Source organism: Amia ocellicauda, chromosome 16 (genome assembly GCF_036373705.1).
Source record: "Amia ocellicauda isolate fAmiCal2 chromosome 16, fAmiCal2.hap1, whole genome shotgun sequence".
NCBI classification, from domain to species: domain Eukaryota; kingdom Metazoa; phylum Chordata; class Actinopteri; order Amiiformes; family Amiidae; genus Amia; species Amia ocellicauda.
In genome coordinates, this window is record NC_089865.1 from 16,532,528 (window position 1) to 16,550,593 (window position 18,066).

The 18,066-nt window shown below is 37.7% G+C and overlaps 1 protein-coding gene across 8 annotated transcripts in view; it reads left to right on the forward strand.

The window, feature by feature from the left end:
* Positions 1–18,066, forward strand: part of tns1b (tensin 1b) — a 195,946-nt gene that overhangs the window by 28,737 nt on the left and 149,143 nt on the right. The gene's annotated exons all lie outside the window — the stretch shown is intronic.

Below are 18,066 nucleotides of genomic sequence, written 5' to 3' on the forward strand. Positions count from 1 at the left end.
ATGCACTCTATCGCCAGTAGGGAAATATAGCTATATATATTAGAAGCCTGTTTTTGCAGTCTTTCTGTTTTCCCGTGACAGGAGTCAGACTTGTTAAGCTTCAAACCAATTTTAAATGGGGTTTTGCAATTTAAATTACTATTTTGTCTTTTCTATGCTAGCTCACTTCCATACATTCAAGTTCTTTTCAGATCAATCTTCTAAAATATGTGTCAGGTATTCCTCAAACACACACAAGACCTGCAGACCTGTACACAGGCAGTACACATCTTACTGTACGGCGCAAGTGGGCACCATTACAAAGAAAAATAAAAAAAATGTCAAAAGTGAGTACATTACTGGCTTCTTTGAAGTATAACTATATAAATCTAGTTGTTGTTTTTCATTTATAAAGACAAAAACAATAACAAGATTTATTTTATTTTACAATATAATATAAAACCATAAATATGTTTTCCAAAGACATGTGAAGACATCTTTGTGTGACCTATACCGGGGCCCTAATCCTCCTCCTCTGTTTTTTCTTTTGTCTGTTTATTAGAAGATCGTGCTGTGCTTGAAACATAGTTTTGCTATTGTGGAATAATTCCAAGCCCTAACTTGTTAGTAAGGCGTGCTCTTAGATATTTGTTGAATGAAGTATACAGTAGTGGTGGTAACTTGTTTACAAAATGATCCAGTCTAGAGTATTATATAGATTAAACCTTTTTTTCTCTTCTCTATATGGTTGCATTGATGTATTTTCACCAAATAGATGGGAACTGCAAAAACATTTCCCTGTTTTACTGGCATGCCCGCTCAAGGGAATTTGCTCTTGTATTGTTTATACTGACGGCTTACGCAAAACGAAGCTTTCAAGCCAGCCAAATAGATTTTTGGCTTGCACTAAAACAAAGATGGGATTTTTCATAATAACTTCAATAGTTCAATATACTTTTTGTAGACTACAACAAATCAAAACACCTTTTGTTGTGTTGCATACCAGAGTAATTATAGTTTCTTACACAGTTTTTGTGGTGAAATTATATTTACAACCGAGACCAGAAGAGTGTATTTGTTAATTTAGAGTCACGCACAGCTCACGAAACTCATTTTCTCCAGATTAATAGATAAATCAATAGATGGATTATTATTGCATCTAGATAAAATCATGTTTCTTGGTGGCCATAGAGATATGTGTAAAGAGAAAACTATTTTGGACTTAACATTTACATTGCTACTCTGCATTTGTTTGAGTATTTAAAATCTTCAGGTCAGTTAAAAACATAAATTTAAACAATAAAGGGCTCTCTTTTTATCTTGAAAAGAGGATATTACTAAAGGGAATTGGTTTAGATTTAGATTCTACATTTTGAAGGACATTGTACAAAGTCAACCTACAGGGCTACTGTAAGTTTAACACTAAATAGAAGGCATAAGTCAAAGTAAGGCATTGATACTAGCAGGCACTTCTTGACATACTGAGTTGTAGTTGATTGCAGCAAATAAAGTACAGTTGTAGATTCAGGTAAGAGTGTTGGAAGGACTGGCTCAAAGATGTTCTTCAGTGAAGTATAATTGGGAAAATGAACACCACCTATAATAACCCTTTATTTCTGTGTCCTGGTGAATAACAGATTATAGACTGTGACTATCGCATTTATCCTGTTGAACATGCCTATTTTCTTTGCATTTCATGGACATCTTGGGATTTCAGAAGATTAGAAGGAAAGAGTTATGTTTTGCAGGAAGTTCAAAATGGCAATGGCTGTCCTTAAAGGTTTATATGATAAAGAAAAACATACTATGTTTGAGGTTCAGATGACCTCCATTTGTTAAGTTGAAATACTATTTGTCTTTCCACTCACCTAGTGGGTTTCTGAAACGATTGGACGTGTTGAATTAGTGATAGCAGCAAGAAATCATTTGTTTCAGCTGGAGGTTAAAAAAGAAAAGTACAGATTATAGTTATAGCACATGTACTTTTAAAGAAATACCATGCAGAGAATCATATGAGCATTGTTTAATGATATAAATATAATTTGAATTTGATAGGTACCAGAAAATACATTATTCATTAGCATATTGGAATGTTGTTGTATAACTTTAAGAAGAAGCTGAAGAAGATGAAAGTGACTCGAGCCACTTAAATTGAGAACTGGAGGGAAGATCACAAACCGATAAGTGAATTATGCGGGCTGGGTGCTGCCACCAACGTTGTCTTTTTCTTCTTCGTTTCTTGTTGCTTAGTTTGTTAAGCATTCCTGGTCACACTGTGCCACACTCTGGGTTTTCATTTAGCTTCATGGATTTTTACTGTGTCTGATTCACTGCATAGAAGTGTATCAGTAAGCATGTCCTCATGACCTTGTTTGACAAAGGGTCTTGCCACTTATCCTGTGATGGAGAAATGGTTTCTGGATAATAATAGCCACTGCTGGGGTGTCCACTACTAAAGTCATTGAATTGGATCACAGAACAGGAAGTTCAAACGTTTAAAACGTGGAAGTTTCTAAACCTGATCTTTAGTGCCATAGATGTTCATGCTGCTGCATTATCTGGATAAACCGTATTAATTCCACACATTTCTTCATTGCTACACCAATTTTTGCAGTTGACCTAAACTGTGCTGTCATATATTCTAACCAATAAATATACAAACCAGACATGTTTGTGATCCTTTATTTTATTTGTCTTTTTAAATAGCTGGCATTGGTCAAATCTGACATCAAATTCCAGTCCAACTCATTGTAAGCAACACATGTTAAGGAGGAGAATGTACAAGGAAACAACTTTTGAATGTGTCATCCATGTGTGTTTTTTCTGTGTGTGTTGTCTTGTTTTTTTGAAGCACCAAGGTGGTTAAGTATGTTGTGCCAAACGTCTTTCATGGTGAAAGCGGGCTGGACTGGTGATGCCCTTGGAAGGAGGTTTGTGGCTGCAGAGCGAAATTGCTTTAGTGCCAAGGGAATCTAATAAAGTAAATGGGGACGACAGAGGCGGTGCACGGGGAGGGGGGGTGGTGGGGTTGAGCACATGAGTATAAAATGTTGTATTTTTCTTGCTGTCTCTTCCCTGCCTCCTTCACTCTTTGTGCTTTTTCAACCTCTGAACAATTATAATTACATCTCCTCCCAGTAATTTACCATATACAAATGTTGGTGGCAAGCTGAGAAAAGAACCAAAACCTTAGAATAAATAGGCCCTGGAGCAATACTGTTTTGCTCTGGCTAGTCGTAAACAACAAAACAAGGCCATGCCAGCACTGCTTTTCCTTTCCTCTCCTCCACCCTGAATATTTCACTTCCTTTACGGTTTATTTAAGACCCAGGGAAAAGACTTCCAGCAATCCATTAAAAAAAAAAACAATTTAAAATACTGGTACAATATAGTGGCCATGATAGTTTAAAATTAGGCCTTAAAATTAAAGTACAGAATATGAACTGTCTTTCTTCATATTTATGTAAGAATTATAGTCTTGAAAGTAGCACTGTACACCTTTAAAAATGTGCGTAGGCCAAGTTGCAGCTGCTTCCTCAAAGTTGTTTACGTCTTCTGTATATATTAACTTTTCAGTCATCCACAAATGGTAAGAAAATATGAGGGCTTTGCTCAAGGCTGCCATCCTTTCCAGAAACTACATCCCTGGCAGGGAAAAGGGCTGCTGTGTCAGTGCTGTAACATTAATTTAATTGGGTGGGCCATTAGCAGTAACATACCACTGATATGGTATTTTGTGTAGCTTAATGTCACTTCAGTACTTCAGTGGCAATTGTAAAATGTCCAGGATGTATATTTTATAATTTGTAATCTATTGACTACGTGTTTATCGAAGTAGCCTGATACCACCTTTCGTATATGTTTGTTGAAACAGGATGAAATAATTTGTTGTCTCCTACACCCTACTATGCCTTGACCATCAAACTGCTGTAAATCCTGTTGATTCAGTGACTTCTGTCCCCTCACATCAAGCCTTTAAATTAAAAGCAATAGTAGGTATAATGGGAAACAAAACACGTAGCTTGACATGTAGGGACAATACTTAAAAAAACAAAAAAACATGTAACCTACAGTCTTGTAACAATCCTATAGTCTAATAGACCCAATATTGCCACCAATTGCATTCAACCTGAATATACAAATGTTTGATAAACGTTTCCCTCTCCTATGGTCTATTATTGCTCTCAAAGATGTCTGTATCACCCTGTCTGAGATGCACCGATGCAGTGAAATGCTACAGTGAGTATTTCTCAGGAAAGCCTTTCATTTTATTAAAAATCCTTACGTGACATTCTTATGCAGCAATATCTATCTTTTTTTTAATTATTATTATTTTTTAAACCAGACCCCATGAAACACCATTCATAACCCCCATTGTATTCACTGCCTTTAGAGGGAGGGCAGCAGGTTCCCGTCTTTGGCCTGAGAGAAAAAGACTTTCTGTGCTTTGATGAGCTTCTGGCACCCAGGGTCCTTCAGGAGGGGAAGTGGAGTGGATATGCCCTGGCTTTGTCTGCTGTGCTCACATTGTCCGGCTCTTTCAGCACCACCACAAAAATCTTCAATTTGGGAACAAAAGACAGCCAATTATGGCATCACTCTGCCCTCAACACTGCCCAAGCCACTTCTGTTAATCCCCCTGCCCCTCCCCTTACACCTTTGATTTATTTACTCTCATTCTGCAATTGTTGATCAGGGAGGATATTTATAGCACCGAATTTTAGTAGTTTCTGACTTTAGCTACAGCACGTCCCTGAATCACCTCCGTCTCAATCAATATTCTTTGTGGAGTCAATAGATGCTGTTTCTAATGTTGAGGAATGAGTAAATCTGGATGTTTGCTGTCCCTTATCCTCTTCTAGCTAGATCTCCTCTTAGGACATACCTGCTTTCAGTAACTCATGACCATATGTACAGAACATGTAAAAATGCTATTAAGCTAAAAGTTCTGGCTCGTAAGTAACCAAGGCTACAGCCGATAGCCCTGCAACCCACACGGTGCTCATTTAAATCCTGGCCTTTCTCGTTTTGTTAAACTTTTAAAGGATCTGATTTGTTTGCTTGGCTGTGCTACATTGTACTACAGGTACCAACAACAGCACCTCATTGTTTTAGTATTTACTCGACATCTAGTGCCAAGAATAAAGAGTTGCCTGATTTGATTTGATACTGACATTGTTGAAAATGAACTAAATGGGAATGCTTTCTACTATTTGTTTGTTTGATAAAGGAGATTGTTTGTAGCATTTTTCTAATATACCTATGTAGGTACTTTTCTCATGTATTGTGGGCGGTGCTACCTGTTATATAAGCATTATATACCTATATATTGAGCATTACCTTACCTATACGCAATAGTAATTTTCCCAGCATTCTTGCTACATTTCTCTGGGCTGCTGAGGCTAATTAGGGAGATTAATATGATTCCTCAAGGGACTCCTCAGTTGTCCAAGCCATCCTACCCCCCTGTTTCCCCACATAAGTCATTATTCATCTGTCAGTTCTCAGTCCCCCAGCGACAGTTGCCTGCTACTCAGCTCTTGCTGCTGGACACAGCTCTGGTTTTCTTCATTTTATCGATGTAAGCTGACCAAACATATGATTTATTTGATTTCTGGTGACAGCTTCTGGGAACCATGTGTATGAGTTGTTTGGCCCAGTTGTTCAAGCTTCATATTAATGTTTTTTTCACACCCCTGTTAATCAGTTTCATTGAAGATGACAAATTGTATGGTGATTGAACATATAACTTCAAGACTATTCACTGTTTTGACATTTTTATAAGTGTCTTTCTGAATGGCTATATTATTAAGGAACTTTTGAGGACTACTACATTATGTTTAAAGGCTGATAAATTGTTCACTTATGTCATAGATTGAAGCAAGTGGAAACATCTTGGGGAGGCCTTCATCCAGCCATGGATCGATATGGGCAGATGATGATGATGATATATATAGAGATAGCGAGGGGAATTCTGTTCAGGGAACTCATTTTTTTTGTTTTCCTTCAATACAAAGAATTCTTCATGTTTACTTCAATTAGGCTCCTTTGTGCTGCGCTCATACGCTCTTTGTCTTTTAGATGGCTCAAACATCTAATTGGATCTGAGAATCAATCAGTTAAAGGCTCTATTTCACTTGGATTAATAATTGGATTAATTAATCACAGACCTTAAATATAGGTTTCAAATTCAACTCTAGCTAAAGCAAAATGATTATTTCAGGTTTCCCCTCTTCACTAAGATGTCTAGGCAAGGGTTGTTTACAAATCGTATCAGGGATTCCATCAAAATGTAAATTATAATGCTGGAATAAAGTCAATAGAATTTGTTGCCATTGCTTAAGTAAAGCTGATCATTATATAAAGCATATGCAGGCAGCAGCTATCCCATCTATCTACAGTATTTGATTAGCATTACATTATAATGTTATTTTAACAATATATTATACAAAGCTACAATGGATATTTAGAGAATTTCATTTTTCACAGTATTGAAACTGTATTGTATTTTGTACACTGTCACCTTAATAAGTTTAGTTCTGTGGGCACCTAATTATTGTTGAAAATGTAAAATTCATTAATTACATTAAAGCAATCTGTTTTAATTTCCTAATGTTTTATAGTTTCACATTTATTGCTGAATAGCTTCATTTTGGTCTTATGAGAAATTCACTGTGATAGTTATCACATGATGTCATTAGTGCCAAGTTATAAAGCTCCCCTGTTATGTTATGAGCTTAAATATTGGGAAAAACTAGCTCACTGCAGTTTTTTTCTTTTTTGTATCATTCCCAATAAATATGTACTGCTGAGGTGCTCACAGAGGGGTAACATTGCCTTGGAAACTAAAAAGAATGGACTTTTAATTTTGTTTCACCAGGAGTAACTTCATCTGACATGCATCACAGTTCTCATAGGCAAAATACTGTTTCCAGGGGCAACCTTCAAGTGTGCCATGTACTGAAACAGAAGGAAAAACTTAATTTAATTAAAAACATGGGTCTGGCTTTTTGAAGGGATTTCTGTTTTCGACATTTAACCCAGCGAAAAAATACATGTGTAATTGTTTTGCTTCTCAGAAGAAAATCAGAACGCACAATCTAGAATGTAAAATGTAGATTCTTACAATCAGAATCCTCTTCGTGAGATTGTCCGACTGGTTGGGAAAGCTACATGCTGCCAAACAACAAAGGTCTACAGAAAATAAAATTAGCATTGATAAAAGAGGGACCACTAAACTAGAACCACCAAGGGCATAAAGCTTGTGAAGTCCGACACCAGAAAATCCTAAAGCATGTTATTTTGTATAGCTGATGTAGAGTTTGACACACACTGCTAAAGTGTTTGAGGGTTGTGAATGATGATAGTGAAGACAATGCTTGAAGAGAATCGAGTGGATGGTTGATCTTACATCTCTTACTTGGGATAGACTAAAGAGACAGCAGCTTCCCTAAATTAGTTAATCACAGTTGAAAGCATCAATGGAAATGGAAGCTTTTTGGGTACCTGGTTAGAACAGCATGCTTACGGCTGACGTGCCACCTGTCAAAGTATCGACCCCATGACTTTTATCACATTAGTAGCAGCTCAGCCAACAGCTGTGCCCTACTGAATTGCATCAGTTTCTAAACCAGTATCAACAATTAAATTGTGTAGAAAGCTCTTGGCTATTGAATATTTTTATTAGTTCTATTAAAAATTAGCCTGTTACCAAATGTGAAAATATGACAATCAAATTATATTGTTATTACCCTGATTGATGTTTTTTTCATTCTGCTTGTTGGACGGTTGAATTGTTATATTTTGTAATTTAACAATCCTCTTTTTCTTCTTCATAACATTCACTAGGTTTGAAATTTGCAGTTTGTTACATCTCCCCTCAGGTTCAAGATGGCACAGTGATTCGTCTTAGTCTGTAATAAAAGATAATTAATTCAATCTGCATTCAACTTGTTTGCCTTGCTCCCGGCATCTGTAATGGGTTCATGGGAGTCTTAACAGTATATGCAATGCAGGCAAAAACTGCATTCCTTAATTTACTTATTGTGTTCCAGGCTGGCTCGGTGCCAGGATGACAAAGCATCCCCCCCAATGCAAGGTTATCTTTCGAATCCTTTATACTTTTGAACACTGTTGCAAGCTTGTAAAATGTGAAAATTCAAGCCTGTAATTTTAAAAAGAAAACATCTTCCTCCCTTCTACACACACACACACACACACACACACACACACACACACACATATATAAACAGGGAATAATGAAAACTGAAGTGATTCATTAAATGCTCTTATGACTCAGTAGGTTTTGGGATCACTGTTTTTTGCGGATTATTTAATTTCATGCTTTTCCATTTTCCATTCTACTACATACATTGATGGCACAAAGATATGACCTGCAGTGATCTGTGAAGTAGAGGAGTAGCCGAGATCCTAACATGATGGAACATTTATTTGATGTAAACCTATACCTCACAGTCAATTGTCAGCTATCCTATTTCCACTCCTTCTGATTCATTAGAATTAATCTTGGCTATAATGCCAGCCCTGCCTCAGTGAGGACATTTTGCCAGTAAAGTACAAGTAGAGCCAGTAAAAGGTGTAATTTAACATTTGAATACAATACATTAAGAAATAGATCTATGTAACAATGAAACACTTTTTATGGCAAAGTAGCTCATTCTGTTTAGCACCAATAATCCCCTTTTTAGAAGAAGATTAATGTTTTAAATCATAGCTGTTTGATATTTTACAGCACAACAGCGAAATGATACCTGCTTTACTGTAACCTGAAACTAGTACATGCAACGTTTGCTATTATGAGGACGTGATTAATGAAGTAGCGTATGTTCAATGAAAAAATACCCGATGTGTGGATTATTCACTTAGTGAAAATCTATTGCGGTATCATCAAAATTGTAACTTGGTCTACTGTTGATTTTGGTTGTATTAGACTTAAAAATGAAGTTTGTAAGTGGTATCAAATCTTAAAGTCTTTCTTCTAGTCAACATCCTAATTGTAAAAAAATACTTTGCCTTTAGGGGTGGGGCAAATGAAACAAAAAGAAAACGTCCTTCATATCCAAGTGAAACAGAAAATAAACCAAAGAAAATTTCCATGATGTAATATTCTCCTTCAATAAAAAATAAAAAATAAAAATGGAATACCTAGGACCGGATTTGGACACACCTGCTATTCTTCACCAGCTGTGATTAAAAACACAGGTTTTGATATCATGTTTGCATTAAATAGAAGCACAAAACCTATACAGGTGTTGTAATCGTGGTCTGTAATTGGTCGGTTTTGATTTCTTTCTGGTTCATGTCTGCAGATTATTTTGTGTACAGATGGAAGAAAGGAAAGCCTGCAGGAGATCTATGTGGAAGAAAGTACCAGCTTTTTTAGTGTGGGTTCATTATAGAATGGAATGCAATTAAGTTTTAGTTATTATTTAATCTTTTAATGCTTTGATCTCTTAACTTACTTTATCAAACAATGGAGCAATTTCTTTGCAATGTATTGTTATTTATTTAATGAAGAATTCTGAAATGCAATATCAGTGTTATTATATTTTACTTAATACATTAATACATTAATTAATAAATAGGTTTTTTTTTTCTTCCATGTGAGTTGATTACTGTTTGTGTCTGTGTAATCCAGCATATACTTCCATTTCAGGCAGCGCTTTGTGCGCCTGTATCACTTTTCAGTTTGGAAGCAAGTCTATATTGTTGGTCAATATCTGTCCTTAGTGATTGCAGGGTCTATTATTCTTAATGTGCAGTTTAATTAACAGTGAAGTATTGGTCTCAAGGGAAGAAGGACTGATTTGCAATTGAATACTAGGTTATGAATTGCAGGGGACTTGCTCTCTCTCTCTTTCTGCCTGGTACTCTGTGCTATAATAATACTTTATATAATGATGACATTCTTGTGTTTGAATCATTTTGATTAATCTTATTCTGCAACATTTGTATTGAACAGTATAATAGTGAGGTTCGCTCAAATTATACTTCAACACTGCAGTATTTATTTGAGATGTACTTTCAGTCTTAAAAATAAAAAGTTCCAATAAAGAGTCTGATTGTTTTTGTGATGTGAGGCGGTTAACTTGTAATGTAACATCATGCTTTCATTCGCACTCATTATCAACCCATTATAAGATATTGCTTTTGCAACCCTTGTGTGCCGAGTGTTGAAATGAATTCGGTTCTGGCAGTCATTCAAAGGGCTGTAGGCTTTGGGTTTGAACGGACAGGCTATAATATCGTCACCCCTTTTTCCCAGAAAGTTACTCCCTGTGAAGTGCAGGAGATGTACAATGGAGCAGCTCACCTGCAATAGCATTTATCATTTTTCATCGGCACAAAGCCTGCTGGGCTTGGTGTTAACAATATGCTTTGCTTTTAGTATCTGGTTGTTTTATTTCCTAGCCTTCAGCCTTGCTGCTGGGGCTTATTTTTATTTTCCCAGTTCCCTGTTTCTCAGCCTTAGTCTTACTGTGACTATCTTTCTTTCTCTCTGTTCCTCAGTCCCCCGCCTCCTCTCTCTCTCGCTCTCTCTCTCTCTTGCTCTCCCCCCCTCCCTCCCCTCTCTCTGCAGCATCCAGAGAGATGTACGGATCCTGAGTGGAGATGATGTATGGCGGGGAATGGTCGCAGTTCGGCTAGTGTAAGCATGTGCTCATCTCTGGCAACGTGAGTCTGTGCTCTGGCTCTGTGAGAGAGGACGTTCCCAGTGTGGAGCGGGAAAGGGTGCTGGCTGAGGACAGGCTTTAGGTTCAGATGCGGCTCCTGGGGACAGTGTACAGCGTGAGGGTTTAAGGGGGCTCCTAAGGACACTCGCACCACCGTCTGACTGGATATCTGGGAATTAAGCAGGCAAGGATGGCCCGTGTGAATTGGTGCCTGGCCACAGTGATCAGCTGGGGGAAGTTCCTCTTCTCGTGCTTCTTTCCCCTCAGGGTGCCCAGGAGGGACAAGGTAAGGCTGCTTCTGTACCTGTGGTGCTGCCAGGAAAGGGGACAGTGGCATCCCCTCAAGGCTGGCCCACAGAGTCTTTACGGGGGGCTTCCACAACAAGAGGTCACCTTGTGCATTTGCAGCATTTTGGACTACATGACGGAAGTACAGTGGTGCAGTGGCACAGAACAGAGTGTTTGAGCTTTTTCTTTCTTTCTTTCTTTCTTTTTCTTTCTTTCAACAGCTTTTTGGACAGCCTAAAAATACTTATCACTTTTTTGTACATCTACTTAAGATTGCAATCCCTATTTACATTTGTAGTACTGATTGTTTTACAAATGCTATTTAATAGGGTATAAAATAAATAATAGGCTGTAAAAGAAATAGTGGATTATAACAATCACAATTCATCACTACATATTTGCTTTCTAAAACACAGTTCAAATTAGAGTATTGCACAAGATAGCATGCTTTTGCAAATGGTAGGATTTGTGTGTCATTCAGGGCTTTAGTCACTTAAGATGATTTAAAATTAAATTTGATGAACGATTTAATGAAAAGCCCTCAAAGTTCTTATTTTATGGCCAGTGCTGTGGCAAATTAAATGTCTTTGTAAGAAGTAACACAGTGGATAGCTCTTACGAAAACAAACATAGTGTGATTGATTGTACTTTGTAGTGTGTTTTCTTAGTATCTAAAGCTGTTATCATACACATTGATCATTTGTTTTTTTCTTTGTGTTTTTCCATTTCTCTTCCATCCTGCAACGCTGGGTTTGCTTGAACATTTTTCAGATTTTCTGTATTTGTAGGCTACACATCAAAATATTAAGCTGGTCTAAAAAGATCTGTCTATTAAACTTCCAAGATATTAGGTACCACTCAGTAGCATCTTTCACAGAGCTCTCTGGATTTATACAGGGATGTGTGTATATCCTTGTATTCTCCCTCTCTCTCCCTCCCCCTCTCTCTTTCTGTCTCTGTCTATATATTATTACTTACTATATCACTACTACTTATACTAGTCCTATATTACTTAACACTTGAGAACTCTATTAAAACATCTAAATCAGTTTTCAGAGACCCAGTGTTAGTCAAGGAAAAGTAATCCAGGACTAAAGCAAATCCAGGTCTGTGAAACCATCAGATAGAATAACACAGTACTTTAAACTATAATGTAAGATTCCTTATTTTTATGGTGGTATAATGGAGATTTTGTTTTGGTTTAAAGCAGTGTTTAGACTTGTTTCTTAACTCGTAAAGTTAGTTTGATGTGATTTCACAGCAGCAAGCGGTACTGCAGGTTTTCCCTCACCTTATCTGTATTTTGTTTTTGTTTTTTTCACATTGACACTGTAAACTTCCTGTGTCCTTCCCCTCCTCTCACTCCGTCTCTCTGTGCCCACACACTGAATTAATTTGTAGCCTGAGAGGGTGCAGGTGGGATGGCCCTTGCCGAACAATGCCAGAATATGAATCACATGTTAGTTAACAAAGCAGTGTGCTGTGCTGTAAAAGGGCTCACACGCAAAGGGGCTTTTCCGTTCCCACAGCTGGGCTTTATTACAGGAGACGGCCTGCATTAGAAAGTGGAGGAAAGACTTAAGATCAAAACCCAGGAGAGGGGGCAAGAACTCATGCCTGCATACCGGGGGCCTCATCCACGTTTGGAATCAAAGGTGAAACGGATTGTGCCAGAGAACGTACCCTCGAGATTCAAGACGTTGCCTTCAGATTAACGCCCTCTGGTTATCCTGCTTAGGGAAATGTCTATCTGTACTGCTTTAAAGGAAACCATGCGCTTTACACTGTTTGTGTTGCTTTAAAATTGTTACGACCACCCCACATTGTGATTGTTAACTGGGCAGTTTTGTAAACATTGGGATGCACTTTGATTTTTCATTCAAAATGTTTTTGGTTTGATTTTTCATTCATTGCTACAGCACTCTCCAGTGGGCCTTTCACTACAGTTTTTTGCAAAGATGGCATTTGATGAACTCAGCACCATGTGTGAAACTAGAATTGAATGTTCATACAGAAAGGCCTTCTCCTAAATTGTCTTTTTCAGTATACAGCTGCACCTGACACTACTTAAACAATGTCCTGGATTATGTCATACTAATCTAATTAAGTTGTTCAGAGTGTGCTCCATCATGAGACATTTATCCCAGTGTCCATGATTGCAGATATACTAGAAAATAGCATGTGAACTATTATTTAAAGTGCTAATGATCAGCCCTAATCTCCGTGAAAGGTCCAGGTGAGGAACAATGATAAAACGCAAGCAAGAGTGGGAAGGTATTTCATGCACAGGGAAAGAGAGGAGTAAAGAAAATTGAAGGGACGCATACAGAACTGCTTTCAAAGAGCAGCGCGTGATGGTTACTTTTGCGTACAGATGCCTCTGGAAATGACTGTGGGGATACGACATCCAGACAGAATGATTTATAAGTAAAAGGCTTTCATATTACTTTGCTTTTGTCTACCTTTGGATCCCGCCGTCCCTCCCCTCCCAATTACAACCACTGGCAATCCCCCTAAATCAAGGACAGGGCAGTGGCTCTTGCCAAGCGGCAGCGTCTATTGAACAGAGTCATTAGCTGCTGTGCTGACTCCCTGAAAGTGTCCAGTCAGCCCCCCGCGATATTCTTAATTAAGGAAGAAAGCTCTCTTTGCAGGGGCTGGCTGTTTTACACAGAGAGGGATTGCAGGCTAAGTGAGATCTTAGTGAGCACTTTTTTTCCCGTGGAATTAATCTCCCTCTATTGGCACTTTAATAGCGAGGCACACTGGTCCCCTCTGTTTTTATTATTGAAAAAGACTAAGCACTTTTCTTCTCATTTAACTAATGTCCTCATGGCTCATAAATTAGGAGGTTAACTTTGGAGACGGCTTAAGGATAAAGGATCCACCCGTTTAATACATTTTTGTTTTGCCTCCAACCTTATGCTCCAAATGGGTTTGAAATACATTATTATTATTGTTGTTGTTATTATTATTATTATTATTATTATTATTATTATTATTATAAAAGCTTCTGTTCTTCATTGAGAGGTTTATTCAGTTTTTACTACAATAGCTTTACTTAAGCTACATGTATATATATTCCACTTATTGTCAGTGTCTCTTTTCTAGGTCATGCCAGTAAAGCTTTTGGTTTCATCTTCTCATCTTCTATCTCTCTTGATCCATACTACAGTTTCTTTAGCCCATGTTTGTTCTGTTCACCTTTCAATGTGTCCAGTCCAGTTGTGTGAGTGGTGTGTGTTTGTGTGCCATCTCTAACTCACAGTGACCCTGTACTGGATGAAGTATTCTAGGTGCAAACATCTAAGATTTAAGTTTGAACCTTCTTATGAGTTTCAGCTGTGTGGCAACACTACAAGTGTATGCCAAAACCATATTCTTCATAGAGCTTGGAACTGATTTTCACAACATCAACAGTAAAGAGACTAAAAAAAGTTTAGTTTACTGAAATATGAGTTCTGACAGTTGAGTTTGGCTTGTGGTACATTAGTTTAAATCAGTTTGAGATGTTGGAGAAAGGCATTAAAAGAAAGACACAATTCATCCAAGCATTGGCATCTTGGATTTTCATGTGTGGGGAAAAGGGGAAAAGATTTATCTGGAGAAGATTTGCACATGGTGATCTGACTTAGCTTTTTGAAGAAATGTGTTGCCTTTTCTGCATGAAAGTTGAGGTTTGGGTTGTAACCCATTTTTCACAGCTTCTCTCTTCCAAGGGGCTGTTTGTCACTGTCAGGGGCTTTTTTAATGTGTAATGGAAACGTGTATATACATGTGAGTTTCACTAGAGTGGGTGTGTGTTTATGGGTAATAGACTTTAGCTTCCTCCGTTCAAATAGTGAGGTCATTTATCTCCTACTTGCTCAAAGATCAGAGGGACATGCCAAGTTAACACATAACAATAAGCCATGCACATATAATGTTGGCACCTGCATTTTTAGATAATTATATGATTTAAAATGTGTTTGGCAAAATTGTTTGAAAATGGCTAATATTGTAAACTTTGCCAAGCATACAGTCGTCAGGAAGTCTCGGTGTTAGAAACCACCTGACACAAAGGAGACGTACCATTGTTTTGTATATGAGGATGAGTTAAAAGACATGGAGATTAAATTCCAAGACTTATACAATTGACCAATAGAGAGGTATTGCTCATGCACTATTGGGGAATGTTGATTAAAAGACCGCACATTATGATGTTTTAGTGGTGTGTGGTAACTTGTCCCTAGAGATTTGGACAATGTACAGAAGCCTGCGGGAATATTCGGTTGTCTTGGAGCAGTTATCTGACAAGCCACCAACAGAGGTTTTTATTAACCAGATGTAAAAATGTCAATAGTATCTGCATGTATACACTTTTAATGCCCATTGAGCTAATGAAACTGCTCTTTGTGCCAATGGCATATATATCCCCTCTCTTAGAAATGTGAAGTGCAGGGTTGTTGTACAACAGTCATATGTTCCCCATGCAGCTACAACTCCACAAATCTGTAGTTGATGGTCGTGTACCAGATTTCTCTGAATTTATTCAACACATAGGTAGACATTATGATATAATCATTTTTTATATTGGATTTCAGGCAGTTCTAATGGTCATGGTTTTGGAGGGAGAACAGATATGACAATAGTTTGACTTAATTCAAAAATATTTTTGCATTCAATAAAGTGTCCTTTCATTTCTTACTGTAATGTTTGTAGGCTGTCCCTCCTTTTTTTTTTGACAGTAGATGACATCTTCCATTTTATTCAAAACATATGACTTTGAAATTTGAAGTAGAGCATAACACTCCCAAAATGTTATCCTTGCAAGTTGTTTTGTCAGAATACATCTTAAAGAAAAGGAGCAAGAAGGAAAGTACTCCTTCTCAAGACAGATTATCAGCTCCTGTGGGTGTCACGTGTCCTCGCTTTGTTACCTCTGAGCAAGGAAAAGAGAAAGTCTGTATGTCTCACGTAGGGGCGGTGAGGAGTGCATCCTATTCACAATCCCCAAGTAAGAGCAATGGGGGCTTGGGGCTCCTCTGGGGTCGGTTGCCAGGCAACAATGGTTTAACGCCAACCTGAAGTGGCTTCCCAACAGGACTCCAGACCAGAAATGGGCAGCCTGCTGATTCCACAGAGAAGAATGCTCCCCCAAACTCTGCTGTGTGGCCTCGAATTCCACAGATTCCTGCAGGCTACATGCCCTACCCTCCTTGGGCTTTCTTTCCCCAACACCTTTTAAACTGCTCTCTGGCCCGATTCGATGCCTTTAATGCCTTGCACATTCCCTTCTAGCCTTTGTCTCCTCCATTCACCTTTATCACCATCATTGGCCTTTGCTTTCAAAACTGCTTAGCAGACTCATGAGTGTTTTTGCAAATGGTATGTGTTAATTTAGAAATGGTAAAAGCAGTGCATTTTATGAGTGCTTTTCAGTTGATCTGAAGTGAAGCTTGAGGTAACTGTTCACTGTTAAAATACTTACCACAGTATATTTATTCCTTATATTAAGCTATTATTAGTTCTACAGATTCTAGTATCCTCTCAGCTTTGTGGTCTGTTAGTGACACCAACTAAAGAGGTTTTATAAGTCTTATAGGCACAGCTTGTTAGTACCAACAGCATTGCTAACTACATATTCATATGCTATTGTGGCCAAGAAGAAACTGATAATGAAATCCTATATGAATGTGACAGCTTTCACTGAAGTCTTAAGTTTTCATCTGAATATTTATTCGTAACCGTGTCCATTAAAGAGTAATCATTTTGCATGCACATCTCTATTGGTAGTAATTCTGTAACATTGCTTCTTTAATATAGTATTCATTATAGTCTAGCTGTTATATAACAATCAGGGGATTGTGAATGCATTTTCACTGTTGAATGGATTTTAAATATAGAAATGATTTACGTAATCAGAATCAGTTTGCCGATGCAGGTACCCGTTTTCCATTTCTTTATTTCAGAGTAAGCCGTTAATAACTGGCCGATGTGTTATTACATCTTTACAGAAGGACAGTACGAAAGCTTCCACTAGGGGCTGCTGTCGGGATTTTGCTTTTGTGTCCCTTCACAAAATATATATTCCGTATGTATTTGGGGAGAATATTTCAGACAACTCCTATTGTGCACAGTATGGGTTTCAACATTATTGGAGAAATATATATATATTCAGTGTAAAATATTTATACATTTGATTGCATTTTACATTTACAATTATAGGTAAGTTGACAGTGTACACAGATTTATGTCATATATGATTATTCTCACCTCTCACCTTCCTAAAGTAAAAAGTCTTCGAGCTTTCAGCCATGGTGCAGTAATAAAATATGTCAATAATTACCATGAGATGTAAAGTGATGCTATATCCCTAGCTCCCACTGTGCATCTGTCTCTGGGTCTTAGTGCACAAGGTGATTCATTTATGCCTGAAGCCTAAAGCCCCAGCCGCTTGCTACTATTTGTAGAAGAATTCTCGCTTTGCTTTGGATGGGATTTACACTCTGTTTATATGATCACCGCTCAGCCAATCATGAGGAAGAGCTTGCCATTACGAAGCCTCATAATTGCGACTATACAGTGTGCCATTAACATGAGGTAGATAGTAGTTTAGGGTCACAATAATAATATCCTGTGAAATGTTTGCATTTATTCCCAGAAGGGTTTCAGTGTGCATGAGTACACAAACAGTTGACTAGACCAGAACAGTTCTGAACAGTTTTAATTGGTGTTGTGCAAAAGTTTTAGTCTGGCTGTTCGGGATTAGAAATAAATGTGTGGCTGTAACCTGTATATTTGCACTCTCTAAAGCTAGTCTTACCTCCGGGGGTAAAAAGTTCTCATATCTGTCTGCTCTGTTTATATTATTTTTGCCAAATCAGATTGTTTCAACATGAAGTAATAACGTGAGAGAATATATATATGTGTGTGTGTGTTCTTTTTTTGCATTTTTATGCAAAAGCACAAGTCTGCCACAGATTTTACAGTTCTGGCATGATTCTCCTAACAGCACTGCTCTCCAGAACAAATCTTCCATCTCTTGATTTGTTTTCCCGAAACAGAAGACATTTATTCACTCACGCTACCTCCCAAGCAGGCTGCATGTATTTAGTATTGATTA